Source organism: Lathyrus oleraceus, chromosome 1 (assembly GCF_024323335.1).
Source record: "Lathyrus oleraceus cultivar Zhongwan6 chromosome 1, CAAS_Psat_ZW6_1.0, whole genome shotgun sequence".
Classification (NCBI taxonomy): Eukaryota; Viridiplantae; Streptophyta; class Magnoliopsida; order Fabales; family Fabaceae; genus Lathyrus; species Lathyrus oleraceus.
The window spans coordinates 103588296-103602710 of NC_066579.1; positions in this window are offsets into that span (position 1 = coordinate 103588296).

Below are 14415 nucleotides of genomic sequence, written 5' to 3' on the forward strand. Positions count from 1 at the left end.
GGCCTAAGTCCGAGTACATAGACAAAGTGCTGATACGCTTTAATATGCATGATTCCAAGAAAGGATTTATACTTATGCAACATGGCATGTGTCTATCAAAAACATAATCCCCTTCAACTAAGGAAGAAAGGGATTGCATGAATAAGATTTCATATGCATCTGCAATAGGATCTATCATGTATTCCATGTTATGTACTCGACCAAATGTCTCGTATGCTTTAAGTGCAACGAGTAGGTACCAATTTGATCCCGGTGATGCTTATTGGGTAGCTGTCAAGAATATCCTTAAGTATTTGAGAAGGACTAAGGACTCATTCTTGATATATGGAGGTCAGGAAGAGCTTGTTGTAATTGGATACACCGATGCTAGCTTCCAGACAGATAAGGATGACTTTAGATCGCAATCTGGTTATGTGTTCTGCTTAAATGGTGACCTTGTGAGCTGGAAAAGTTCAAAGCAAGATACAGTTGTTGATTCTACAACCGAGGCCGAGTATCTTGTTGCCTCAAGTGCAGCAAAGGAAGCTGTTTGAATCAAAAATTTCATTAGTGAACTTGGTATAGTTCCTAGCATCGTGGATCCCATTGATCTCTATTGTGATAACAATGGTACTATCGCACAAGTTAAGGAGCCTAGATCTCACCAAGGATCCATACACATACTTAGGCGTTATCACCTCATTCGAGAAATAATAGATATATGAGATGTGAAAATATGCAGAGTACCTACACTTGGCAATATTGTTGACCCATTGACAAAGCCTCTTACGCATCAGAAGCATGATGGGCATACTAGACCTATGGGTATTAGGGGTATACCTGATTGTCTATAGTGCTAGTGGGAGATTGTTGGTGTAAGCCCTAAAGGCCAATAATTTTGGTACTTGTATCGAATTATTTATTAATAATAAAAGGCTTTTTCTTTATTGTGTTTGTTTAATAAAGTCCCTAGGATAGCTAGTCCGTTTAATGTATCAAGTATGACTTAATCAGGAGATCCCATTAAACATAAGGACACTATTTTTAAAGTATCTGTAGTCGAGCTTTGTTGTGAAGTGGGATAACATTAAAGCATTACAACTATTATGTATATAGATAGGTGATAACATCTCATAGATAATGGATAAGGAGTTATCAAGTCTTAAACATAGGTATGAACATTAGGAGTGATATTTATATTGGATTGACCCGCTATGAGAATACTACATAGAATGTTATGCAAAGTGTTATAAGTTATTCTCATAGTGATAGTGGTGTATACCACCCTTCGACTTGAAACCACTATGGACCCTAGATGTAAAGTCGAATGCTTTATTGCTCATCAAATGTTATCTGTAATTGGATGACCATAAAGACAGTTGATGGGTACTCCACGAAGCATGTTGAGGGACATAAGTGACCTAGATGGAGTTTGCCCATCCTTCATAACAGGATAAATGTCTAAGGGCCCAATATTGAACTGGACAAGGATGACACGATCTATGCCTTGTGTTCAATATATACATAAGGACAAAAAGGATAATTGTACACATAAGTATTATCACAAAAAAGAAAGTATTTGTCATATCAGATGACATTTTCGTGTCTTGGGTAGCAATGATGTGTTTCTAGATACCTCTCACTATTTATTATGTTAAATATGTGATTTAATATAATTACCAATGTCGCGAAAACCTACAGGGTCACACACAAAAGGACGGATTATTGATATATAGAGTAAATAAGGAACATTTTAAGGTACAGTGCACTTAAGTTAATTGTAGAACATCGTAAGGTATGGTGCACTTAAGTAGAATACAAAATATGGTAAGGTACCACGTGCTTAAGTGATTTTCAATATACCATAAGATATGGGCCACATACATTTAAATGGGCTTTTTAGGTTGCAGCCCACGCAAGTGGTTCTATAAATAGAACCCTTGTTCAGAAGCATTTCACTTGATGAAATTTCGTCTCTCTCTCTCTCTCTCTCTCTCTCTCTCTCTCTCTCTCTCTATATATATATATATATATATATATATATATATATATATATATATATATATATATATATATATATATATCACACGCACACACACACGGAAAGCCTTCATTCTTAGCAGCTAGCACTGAGATTGAAGGAATTCGTTCGTGTGGATTGAGTAGAGGCGTTGTCACCGTTCAACGCTCGTGATCACTCCTTAGATATGCATCAAAGGTTTCAATCTCCACAAGATGTAACGGTTTCTATCACTGATCATGCCCATTCGTAAGGATCACTAAAGGAAATTTTTTAATTTCCGTTGCGTTTTGGATCATAATTTTCCTTCACGCAATGCCAGACCATAGACTTGAATAAATTCTCTTTTTGATGTCAATGTGCACGATACACACACTCTTTGAGGTCTTTATGGTTGTAAAGGGGCTAAGGTTAAGGTGTGATAATTTTGGAAGAGTAGGCTAAGGTTCAGAGTCAATATGATCGTTATCTTTGCTATGCTCATTCTGATGGATCAATACTGGAATTATTTGTTGCACTCGTCCTTTAGGATCAATTGTTATCGAGGATTCAACTGTTGGATTTGTCTTTATTTTCAATATTCGTTGACTTCTCCTTCTTTCGATAGCCCTGATGATTATTTTTCTTTTACTTTTTTCAATTTGATTTTTCAAAATTTCATCTTTTCTTTTTCTTCTCTTCTTTTTTTCTTCAATCATCAGGTGTCCTCATTTGTACTAATGTTGCACAGCTACCTCAAACTTAAAGGTTGTTATCCCAACAGCAACCCCAAACTTATAATGAACATATATCTGATAACTCACACAAATACACTGAACATGGTGGGAAAGTGTTTGGGCCATGGGTAATATGATGTGGTTTTTAAAACAAACAAATGGGTAAAGGCTCAAATGGGGTTAAAAATGGATAATAATAAAAAGGATGGCTAGAAAGGCTCAAAGGTAAAAAAATGTTCCTCAGTGTGTGTAATTATGCAACGGAAATTAGAAAAGAATGTACACAAGTTTTGAATGATAAAGACATACCTGAATGCTCTCTTATGATATATATTGTGTTTGGTTTTTTCTGCTCTCACCATGTTGAGTAGAGTTGACAACCTCCACAATACCTCTTGCTCGATGTGGCTTCTCAATCAATTGTGATAAACCTACTCAACTTTTAGTCCAACTCAATTAAATCAATCAGATAATTTAGAAGTATATATAAAAAAATTGGTGAGTTAACATGCATAGAGGTCACACATGCCTTCCATTTGGGTACTTTTCACACAACCACTAAAGCTACCATTATCATATTACTAGATGAATGTAAACAACCGAAAATAAACAAACTTAAAGTAAACAAAACTCATAAATTAATATAAAATTGAAACTATAACATAAGATTTACGAATACTTTCCTTGGGTTGCCTCCCAAGCAACGCTCATTTATTGTCATTAGCTTGACGCCTCATTCCCCCTGTTATGGGGGGTACTTCAGCTTCCACACCTTGTTGCTTATCTTTTCCAAAACTCGATGTCACTTTATCTTCTTTCTCATATCTTTTGGATGGGAATAAGAGTTTTTCCACTCGGGGTTGCTAATGGAGGTGATACCAGTTGAGATAGCCTTCTTGAGCCTTTTTCTGATGTTGGCATGTTACCTTGTCCTTTCACATATGTCTTGATCATGCCTACTTGATAATGCTTTTCTTTTTCTACCTCTAGCTTCTTGTTTTCAAGCACATTTAAGGTTAGTTCATCATCATAAACTTTTAAAGTCAATGTACCATGTTCTATGTCGAAATTGCAACGACTTGTTTGCATGAATGGTCGACCCAGAATGATAGTTGTCTCAGGTATGTCCATGGTCACAAAATCAATAGGAAAACTAAATTCCTCTATTTTCACCAGTAAGTCTTCCGCTATCCCATATGCATTCTTGATGGAGTGATCTGCAAATTTCAGATTTGTCCTTTTATCGCTATCTTTTCCAATACCAAGCCTTTGATAGATTGACAATGACATCAAACTCACACTAGCTCATGAATCAATAAGTACCTTCTTGAAAGTTTTGCCTTTTATAGCGCATGAGACTATGACAGATCCATGATCCTTCTGCTTGATTGGGATTCTCCCACCTGGTGATATTGCACTACATTTTTCATTAAAGGTTACTGACCCATCTCTTATTCGTCTCTTTTTAGAAATTACCTCTTTCATGAATTTTTGGTACATGGGCACTTGCTCGAGTGCTTCAAAGAAATACATATTGATCTCTAACTTTTTGAACATTGTGATGAATTTCTCAACGTCTCCCTCTTGTGTATCCTTCTTTTTCACTCTCTGAGGGTAAGGTAACTTAATCACCGATTTAGCCTCATTTTTATTTTTCTCTTCAGTTGGCTTTACGGGTGGTATAACTTCTTCTGGTTCTTTTTTAGTCTCCCTCACTTCCACATCTACCTCTATGGCATGGTCATGATTTGTTGCCTTCCCCTCTTCGTCTTTAGCAACTTTCTGACTTCTTATTGTGACAACATTAACATTTTCATGATGTCTCAGATTTCGTACTGTTGCACTCGGAAGGGTGCCTTGAGCTTTATTTGTGAGTTGTTGTGCTATCTTACCCATTTGAACTTCAAGATTTTTGGTCGAAGCAGTAGTGTTCCTCTGATTATTTGTTGTTTCTTCTTGGAACTGGGAATTTTGAGTTGCCATCTTTTTAATGGAAAGTTCCCGATCAGCCTTTTTGGGTGCTTGTTGCTGATATTGTTGTTGTTATGGTGGATACTGTTTTTGTTGTTGATATTGTTGTGGTCGGTTCTGATATTGAACGAGATCCTGCTTTTGAACATTCCCTTGCTGATCTTTCTAGGAGAATTTGGATAACTCTTCCATCCTGTATTATAAGTGTTAGAATAAGGGTTATTCTACTTCAGAAATTTTATCTCTTTAATTTGTTGTGTGGTTGCAACACACTGCATGGCAAAATGGGGTCCCCCACAGATCTCATAATTAACAACTTGAACTTGGGCTACTTATTGAGTACCTATATTCATAGCTTTAAGTCTTCTCTCAACTTCAGCAACAACTTGGTTTTCCATCTTCACAACCTGATTTGCAAGTTTCAAATTAATCACACCTTCTGGTTTACTCACACTTCGGTCATATAACTCTAGATGCTCATTTACAACAATGGATTCTATGATCTTCTTGATACCAGTGGCTGTTGTAAAGTTGGATGAGCCACCGACAACTGTATCAATAAGTTGCTTAGTCTTCAATCTGTGGCCATTTACAAACATTTGCATCTGTTTAGTCTGATCCAAATTATGAGTAGGACACACAATCAATAACCTTTTAAATCTCTTGTACGCATTACCCAGTGATTCCCCGTCCTTCTGCTTAAAATTCACAATATCATATCTTTTTCGAATATAAACAGAAGCATGAAAGTACTCATTCAGAAAATTTGTTTCCATTTGTTCTCATGTAGTAATACTTTCAGCTAGCAATGAATAAAACCCTTTTTCGGCGTCTTCAACTAAAGTGAACGGAAACATTCTCAATTTTTTTTCTTCTTCAGTGTGCCCCTCAATTTTCAAAGTAGTGCTCATAGTAAGAAACCTTTGCAGATTTTATTTGTATCTTCATTTATTTTCCCTATAAAAGGCCTCTTCTTAAGCTGACGGATAGTTGTTGGGTGCAACTGAAAATTTGGAACATTCACGAGTTGATTCACTATAGTCAAACGTTCCAATGGGGAATTTGCTCCTCCATAACCCCCAAAAGTCTTTCTTGTTATTTAGCCATAATTGGATATTCTCTATCTTTGTCGGATTATGTATCTGAGTGCTAAATTTTTTTTGCTTCAGAGGCGGCTAGCCTTGCTTTCCTAGCTTGTCGGAGCTTGGCATGCAAAGTTCTTTCTGGTTCTGCGTCAAAAGTAAAATCAGCTGAGGGTATTCCTCGCATACAACGATTAGACAAAGATTAGTAATAGCCAAAAATAGCCACAAAAATAAATATATAAAAAAACTGAAGAAAAAAAAATTTAGCTGTAAAGCAACACAATTTTAATTGAAATATATCTATAAACTTTATTATCTTTGGCAGTCCCCCGCAACGGTGCCAAAAACTTGACCGGTAAATTAACAAGTGTAATAATCTGCCAATGTAGTAATAAGAGGGGAAATCCCCAATACCGATCTCAAGGACTGCTTGACGGTACAAATTTCTGAATTAGTTTCAGTTAAAGAAAATCTTTTGGGGTTTTGGATTAATTGGTTGAGTTATAAAAATAATTGAAAATAAAGTAAAAAAGTAATTGACAGTTTAGACAAATATGAGTAATATGTTAGGGATAATGTATGATTCAAATATGTGACGACTATGAACTCACAATGCAATAACATATTCCAGATAATTGATTACCCGTTCTTACGAGTGTTTACTCCTAAGTGCTTAGTGAGAAAGCCTTTAATCATTCAACCTAACTCCTATGTCCATAGAAAAGTATCGATGAAATTAAGCATTAATTTATCAAGAATAATCTGGTTCTTATAGGGTATTCCTAGTCCTATGTAATATCTACTATACAATATTCTCTAGTAGATTAGAAACAATTGCGGTCAAGCTTAATTGTTACTCATAAATCAAACTCCGTTTTTCCGATAGATAAAGCATTAAAACAGTCAAGAGAAAAAAAAATCAAATATGATGAAATAAAATTGTCATTGCAAAGAGAAATTTGAGGTCATTACAGATTTGAATCATGGGTACCCCCTAGCATTGGGGGGTTTAGCTACTCATAGAAATAAAACAAAGCATAATTGAAATTGTTGTCATTATAGATAAGTTGAGATGAATTGATCTTCAATCCCGAATAGCTCCTGAAAATATGAATCCACCTTCAAAATATGAGTTCTCCAGCCTTTAAAACGTGTATTTGCCGTAAAAAATATCCAACCCTCGAAAAATCGCGTTTTCGGGTTCAATAGACACGTTTTGGGCTTCCTGAGTTTTTGAGCCTCATTACACGTAATGCCTTCCCTGTTACGCGTAATGCCTTGTTTATTGCCCTGGTCTTCTACGCGTAAGCATCCTTGCAGGCGTTCCAGGCATGTCGTTCCGTGTAATGCCTTCCCTGTTACGCGTAAGGGCAGAAGCTCATTTTTCCTCTCTTCTGTTGGAACTCGTATCATACGCGTACGGGGAGGAGGCAATACGTGTAATGGCTTGGCATTACGCGTACAGGCAACAATTGTGCATTTTTTCAGATCTGATATGCGTATGACCAAGTTGATACGCGTATCGGCATACAATTACGAATTAGCCTTTGATGTCTTCATGAAAGTTGTAACCCTGGATGTTAGCTTTCACCGGTCCTACATCATTCTAAGTTACAATGCTCTAGTTATGGTCAAAATATCACATGTCTATCATGCTGTAAAACATGTTGAAAAATAGACTTTTCCAATTTTCCTGAAAATTCTCCGTGTTCCACTTTCGACCATATCATTGACTTCCTCCGACCTACAAAACATGTTAACCTTCCCAAAAAGATAAAAAATACCAGGAATGATTAAAACATAGATACATACAAAATTAAAGAAACTGACATATAAACCACCAAAACTATATGAAAAATGCAAATAACTCGCCTACTTTCACCTGTTAAAATGATAATAACTATAGCACAAATGGTGATTGGTCAGTACACCCAAGATCAAAAGTTTTTGGAATGATGATCTTTAAAAAGAAGGCAAAATATATGCTTTAATAAACCCAAGGTATGGACGAATTATTTCATGTATCTCATTGTAAAACAGCGAAATAAATATGGGATACTTTAGAATTCACTCGTGAAGGAATCGTGGAAGTGAAAAGGTCAAAATATAATGTTTTGTCTAAACTATATGAAATGTTCAAGATGCAACCCAGAGAATCAATTATTGACTTGCAAAAAAGTTTCGCACACTTGACGAACCACTTAATGGCACTCAGTAAGACTTTTACTAATGATGAATTAAATCTCAAAGTATCCAGGTCATTAACAAAAGCATGGCAACTGAAAGCAACTGTGATATCAGAAAAGAAGAGTCTATCCAAAATGACTTCCGTAGAATTGTCCGGAAAAATCCAAGAGCGTGAGATAGAACTTGAAAGATTGGAGAAGCATGAAGATCAATAAAATAATTCAAAAAATATTTCCTTAAATACTAGTGTCAAAAACTATGATAGTAAGTAGAATGATGAATCTTAATCCACTAATGATGAAGATGATGCTCTAGTCAAGTAATTTGAAAAGTTCTTAAAGAAGGAAAGGACTAAAGAAATGGTTCAGGAAGAAGCACCAATAAGAAAGATTACTTGCTTTAAATGTGGAGAAAGATGACATGTCAAAAGTGAATGACCCTACACTTAAAAAGAAGACTAAGTTCAAGATCAAGATGAACAAAAGGTAATAGAAATCATATATAGCATGGGATGACAATGAAATCAGTTCATCTTTAGATGAAGGTCATGCAATCAAGACATTAATGACATCATATCATTCAATTTATGAAGAACATGAGGTTAATGATTATGAAATTGATGATAGACCTTCATATGATGAATTACAAAATGCTTTTCATGAACTACATGAAGAATTTTTTAAACTTTCTAGACAATGCTCAAAACAAAAGAAAACTATTTTAAAACTATAAAGTATGGCTAGTGACACAAAAATGGAATTAGAAGAACAAAAACTTTTACATGCAATAAATGTCAAGATCATGAATCTAAAATTATTGAATTAAACCAAGTGATTAAGAAATATGAAAAAAAAAGTCAAAATGGTTTAGAAAATATGCTAAGTAGTCAAAGATATTCAATTAATAAATGTGGACTTGACTTTTCTTATTTTGGTAAACTTAGTATAAGTCAAACTGTCTTTGTAAATGCTACTAACAATTTCAACAATAATGAATCAAAGAAAGTACATGTTGTAAATCATCATAAACAACCTTATGATAGAAGTGAATTTTATGTCAATAAAAGGAATCATGTTTTTAGACCTAATTATTTTTATTCTAATGCAAAAGGTCATACTTATATGCTTGCTACATAAAAAATCATGGTATTACTTATGCTGAGTATGTATGGGTGAGAAAGAGATCTAATTCAAGAGGATCCAAAGAATATTGGATACCTAAACACTATTAATTGTTTTGTAGGTATTTGAAGATCATGGGCTAGTATTGTCAATTCAAGATTGATTTTTCAAGATACGAGACCATATGATATGGTAGAATTAAAACTTCCTTGGATAAAATATGTTTTGTAGAGGCATCAACATTGATATCCGTTTTGACTTCATATTCTAGTATTGTGAAGAAGATAAGTATCTTTATATTTAATATATCATTTCTCTTATATTATTATGCTCCTTTGGATTCGAGTCTTTCTTTTTGATAATGTCAAAAGGAGGGAGAAAAGATGATTGTTTGTATTGTTTTTCAGCATATCAAAGACATCATAGAATAAATTGAAAAATATAGGGGTAGTTATACAATATGGGGGGGGGGGGGGGGGGGGGGGGTATACAAGATAGGTGAGAATTCAAAATTCAAGCAAAAACTTCCCATCAATATGTTTTATTATCATAAAAAATGGGAAGATTGTGAATAAGATGTTCATCTTCAATCATAGCTTAGTTTTGATGAAGACAAAAATCATCTTGGAAGAGACATCAAAGAAGAAAAAGATAAGAATAAGGTTTCAAGTTTGCCAATTCATGAAGTTCAAGAGAAGTGATCATCATTGAAGTACCAATAGCAATTGATTTTTGAATATTCACTAGGTGCTCATTAATCATTTCATATAATCACTCTCTAAGAGCCCAAAACATCTAAGCATGCTTACTTTCATGAAACACCTTTAAAAATTAAGAAACATGATTTTTTGAACAAAAAATCAATTGTCATTTCCTTCCACACAATCGATTGTCATATAGCCTCAATCGATTGTCTTGATCTTACTGACTTTGGAAAAGCGCATAATTGGATGATTCCAATCGATTGCCTTGTTACCCACAATCAATTGGAAAGGCTGAGTTTTTGCCTATTTTGTTCCCCACAATCGATTTCCACGATAGCCCCAATTGATTGTCATAGTAGAAATTTTAGTATTTTTTAAATGTTGGAGACCACATAACTGATATTCAAAATAGTCCCAATTGATTGTCACTTGCTTCAAATTGGAAAATCTCCATCTGATTGATACATGTTGAATTGATTCTTTTCATGAAACAATTTTATAACATTGCATCAATTTAGGTATCATTCTATTATAAAAGATTATTTTATTTGATTTTTCAAAATACCTCTTTCCAAAATATTATTGTGTTCATAGCATTTTTGACAGAAACGTTTTACTACTTAAATGTAATTTCATCAGACAAAAGCTTCATACATATAATGAGCACTTAGAGTTTATTCATTATTGAATTGTTATTTGGAAAAGAGAATAGCCAAACTTTCATATATTTAATTTATACAAATTTTCTATATTCATAAATTTATCTGTAACTTTTATTCACCCAGTGTGTGGGGTTTTTACTATAAGGAAAATGTATGTACTTTCTACAGTATTGACAATAGGAAGGGTTGTATTTCTAATTGTTGTGTAAAAGTCCATTGAATCAAAGAGATTGAAAGTCCACCAGGTTGTTGGTGTTTTGGTTGAAATCAAGGAAGTGATGTAACTTCTTTGTTATTGTTAAAATATTATAGGAGAGTCCGTTGTAGGCTGTACAAAGATCTGGCAATATTGGATAATCTCTCACGGGGAGTGAAGGTGACTCGACTACCCATGGTTGGATAAGGGGAAACATAATATATCTTTGTGTTATTTATTTTTACTACACTTTATTTTTTGCCAACTTTATCATATCTCTCTTAACCAGAAAATAAACATGACACTTTGTCTTCATTGCAAAACCAGTAAAAATAAATAAATCAGTAAAGTGTCACAAAATGCAGAAATTGTCATTAACTAAAAAATAACTGGATAATTTCATAAAATCTAAGTCACCTCTCCTCTTATGTTGCGCATTTTATACTTACATAGGGAAAATACAAATGTGCAATTATGTATTTCAGGAAAATCGAATTCATGGACTTTCGTATTTTCCTGAAACACATAAATGATATAAAACACAGAAATGTCTCATGCTCTATATTTTAAATGTCAATGCATGCCTCATTATACTATGTATGATGATTCTAACTACAATCTGATGTACCTTAAATAACCTATTCAGTAATGCATGCATCCCAAATCAAAAAATGAGGGAAATGATAAAACTTACCAAATGTGAGAAGTTAAATCTCTTGTATTGAATGGACTTGAATAGTGATTGATAAAACTCTTGGATAAGATGCAACGTAGTAGAAACTTTAAGCAAGGTTGAAAAATGGTAGATTTTGGGGGTTCTCACGCACACCTTTTGATTTGGCTTAGAGGATGTTTTGTTAGAAATGAGGAAAGGGTAATGTCTGAAGCGTATTAGACTAAAAGCATGTTCAGATGTATATTTTAGTATTTTTTATGGATATGCATCTCCATTCTATTTTTGAAAAAAATAAGGGTATGACTTACTCACTATTATAAAATAGACCATTTGTAACACCAATTTACAACGGTCTTCTGTGTTAACCATGATAATAGTTCTTTTTTGGGCACTTTTTTTTTTGTATTTACTAAAGAACATTTCAAAACAGTCATAGGTGCCAATCGTAGTGAAATGTAACTAGAGTGAAATGGTTAGAATCCCAACACCAACAATTTTTCATTTATCGTGACATAATGGGCTTGACCTCGTATATCACTGTGATTTTTATAATCAACCGTGGTGTAAGTTACAATCATTTCATCACGATTCGTATTATCAACCATGATGAAATATACTACTTATTTATATATAAGAGAAATTATCTCTCACTTCAGTACATTATAGTTGTCTCTCTCAAAACAAAACTCTAACATATCTTTCAATTGTCTTTGTAAAAACAAAATCCTAACATCTCTGTCACTCGTTTCTCTCATATGAAAACCACAAACTTATGCAGCCAACTCGTATTCTTTGAAGGATATTTTTGTTGCATCAAATCTTAGCAAATGGCTACTTTATAGGTTCGTATTCGCTATAGTTTATGTTTCAAAATATGTTTATGTATTATTGTTTATGTTTCAATAGCTTGTTTCATAATGTTTGAACTTTCTTCTTGTTTTGACTTGTAGGTAGGGATGCTTGTTTCATAATGTTCATCCTTCTTACATTATGGATGCCATTATGGGACATGTATGTTTATGAAACATTCTGTGAGCTGATATGTTTGTTGTATTGTATGTTTTTTATGGTTTGTTGTAGATGAATATTATTAATGAATGTTGTTGTTAATGTTTGTTTAAAAGATGATTTTATTATATCTTATGTGGTTTGAGTGTGTTTCCAATCCCTTACCGAATATATAACTTTTTAGATTTCATGACAAAATTATAATATGATAGATAAAGTTATATTAGAAAACAAGTACACGTCTAATTCTAGACAAGAATTATTCAATATGTTACTGCATATTGTTCTTTAACTGTTAGAACTTTACTTAATGATTGTAATTCTTCAATCGCCTCTCTCTCCATCTCTACTTTTGTTTGCAAAGTAAATAATATTTTGCAAAATGAATTAGAGATGAAAGAATGGGCAGTTGAAGAACTATGATCATTAAATAAAATTCCAACTGTTAAAGAGAAAAATATGGATAAAGAGTTGAAGAACTCTTGTCTAGCATTGAACGTGAACTTGCTCTTCTAATATAATTTAATTTTTCATATATTATAATATTCTAGATCAGATTGAAAGATTATATGTTTAGTGAGCATTGGCGAAATAAATATTCCATATAATTTATAATAAACTCGATACATATATATATATATATATATATATTATATATATATATATATATATATATATATATATATTATATATATATATATATATATATATATATATAAACAGTTGTTTATACCAACCATTGTTAAATGTTATGCGTTGAAAAATATCACAACGGTTGTTTAAAGTAACTATTGTGGTAGGTAGCGTGTTACATAGATTATAATCACGATCGTCCGACCGTGGTGAAAAGCATCATACATACAACTACATCTTACCTCACAACAGTTGGTCTGGTATGGCGGTATCCCTTTTTCAACCGTTGTGATATGTGATTTCCGTAGTAGTGACTTACGAATGAATGTGGTGTATATGAGTGCGTCCGAAAATGTATTTATGTATTATAGATGCATTCTTTGTTTTTCACAAGGGTGTGTGAGCACCACTAAAAGTGAAATAAGCAATCCCCAAAATATATTGAATGATTAAATGATAGAGTGTGTCAGGTCCATTTATATATAATGGATCAATGCAGTTAGTTGTAACTAACTACATATATCAGGCTAACTAATTTTATTACAAATAACTAGCTACATAAATAAGGAAATATGTCTAGGGAATTTTTGAATGCACCCTATAAATTATTAGCACACATCGTGATAATATAGTAATACCCTCAAATTTTGGAGATGAATCTTCAGACACACCTCAAAATACATCAAATACATGCGTAAGTAAACCACACTTTCGTTTTGTAAAAAAAAAATTATTCAAAAATATATTTCAGGAATATTTCTTCCCATTACCCTATGTAATGTTTATCCTTATCATTTAGTATCATGTCCCAACTAAAGTTAATCATCAGAAGAGAAGTAATCACGCCCCCAACAATCTCACCTTGTAAAATCGAAGATGAATTGAATACAATTCATACAATGATCTAGAAATTTGAAAAGTTGAAACGGAAGAGCATGCAATAGTTCAAATATAGTTGATTATGAAACTGGAAAAATCTCTACGTTTAAAAGTTGAAACTTGAAAAGAAATGATAAAGATAAACAATACATTGAGTAATGAAAAGAAATATTCTAGAAATATATTTCCGAACTATTTTTTTATAAAATGAATGTATGGTTCATTTACATATGTATTTGATGTATTTTAGGATACGTCTGAAAATACATTTCTATAATTTAAAGGACATTTTTGAATTTTTATATGGTCTTTTTCCAAAGGTGGAATTAGTAATTTATATGTGTCTAATACTGAGTTGAAAGGTTTTCATGACCTACCTCCTTATTAAAGATTAACTTTCACAAAAATAAAGATTTGAAATATCTTAGTTCTAGATGATTTTGGCCCAAGTCAATACCTAAATTAGGGGAAAGATAAAATGTAGTCATTTTAAAAGTCAAGATATAATTGATAGAATGCTTCCAAATGAGGTGATCCTCAACATAAATTTAGGAATTGTGACATTCTACAAATAAATA